A 1,826-nucleotide genomic window follows, 5' to 3' on the forward strand; every position below is an offset into this window, starting at 1 on the left:
AGCAGGAACTGATGAGAGTCTGTACAGCACTCCTGGAAATCTCCATGCAATTTCCATCAGGGTGAAAAATGGACAATTTTTATATCCTGTGTGATAGCGTAGTAATTGAGATTGAGAATCCAATTTCTTTCTCTAACACTTTCTATCCCAGCAACTGAAAATGGCTAGTGTAGCTTTTCAAAAACATTCAGATCTTCATTGTGGCTTTCCAAGAAATGATGATGTGATTCCCACATACAGCTGAACCCTTCTTCTGAGCCACACCGTGATTTTGTGCCAATTCCCAGCCACAGAGACTCCTGCTCAGAACTGGTACCCTGAAACGACCATTTTTGTATGTGTGCCAACACAACAAACACTTTAAACACAAAATACCTTTCAGAAGAGAGTAACAAAACCACACCTCCAATATGTTCCTTTTGAAGCTAAAAAACAGGCCAAGAAATGAAGATTTGTATGCCAAAAGCTTTGCTTTCCTATTTTATACCTGCTGACTATAAACACTTCAAACAATCATCACTAATTCTTCCCTCTTCTTCTTCTTCATGGTCATGAAGGGAGCTGGGGATGCTGTCAGGCAACACTGAGGATAAGACAGAGAACTGAAGAGTTTGATAGGGGTCACTGATGTTCTGTGGGGTGGGGTGGGAAGGGTCCTTTAAACTGGAAGACAGACACTGGACTGGAGAAAACGCACATAGCGGTTCACTGGAAAGTTAGTTTGCACTTAACCTCTGATTTTATTTGAACTGTTTTCTGGATTTTGAATGAAGCAATATGGAAGTGACCAGCAAAATACAAAATAATAATTTTAAATTAAAAAAAGAAATAATAATTATATGTAAAGGATGACTGTGGAAATGCCAAAATGAAGCAAATCAAGTCTTTGGAACAACGTCTGCCAGTTCTGAGAGGCTGATGCAGTGACTGCTTTAGAGAATACAGTGACAGAGCAGCCAGCTCTTCCTGCTGCTGTATGAAGGACAGCAGAGCAATCCCTGGAAAGGATCAGAGGAGGCAAATGTCCTGCTCTGGCTTGCAGCACAGTACAGAATACCATTTTTCTAAAAGGAGGATTACTCTGGCACAGAAGACAGTGCATATGAGGTTTGAGAAGTTAAAATGTGCATGATTTGCAGAGCTTTCTGTCAAAAATGTAAATAAGTATGAGTCAGTCTCCTTGCACTTAGTTCTGCTTTTATCAACCTCATTTTTTAGGTAGACACCCCCTGACCTGCTCCTCTTTGGAAATCTCTTTCAAACCAGAGTTCTGGACGTTTTTAGTGACTGGGGGCAGGTGGAGCTGGGAAAGGAGGCATAAGGGCCGGAGACACCGAGGCTTGCTCCTGGCACACCAAGACCGTGTGTGTAAGAGCATTTGTGAGCCTACTTCCCACCAAACATCTTAAGGAACTATTAGGTACCTTTGGAGATCTGCCTGTCTCTATCCATCAAGGCTTTTAAAGTGAAGAAGCAAAACCTGGTGGATGGCAATCTTGGGTGGTGCAGCAGTATTTCAGTTTATGTGCTTCAGTTCTGTTAGGGTTGAGATCTTTGGGGTGACCTAACCTGGCAACAAAACCAGCAACAACCAGTGGTCTGGAAACGGCATCATCCTCCTCTGAATTCCTGCCATTGCAACAGCTTGCCACCTTTAATCTTAGGGAAGCAGAGGAAGGAGTAAGAAACAAGCAATAGTTACCCAAAGCTTGGTGGCTGAGGGTCAGCTTGACAAAAGTGTGAAGAGATTTCAAACCTGAGTTGGTTGTTACCCTTGTAGATGGAAAACAAACTCTGTGATCACAAGGCTGTTTCAGCCAGTGAGC

Source organism: Corvus brachyrhynchos, unplaced genomic scaffold (genome assembly GCF_000691975.1).
Source record: "Corvus brachyrhynchos isolate BGI_N302 unplaced genomic scaffold, ASM69197v1 scaffold671, whole genome shotgun sequence".
NCBI classification, from domain to species: domain Eukaryota; kingdom Metazoa; phylum Chordata; class Aves; order Passeriformes; family Corvidae; genus Corvus; species Corvus brachyrhynchos.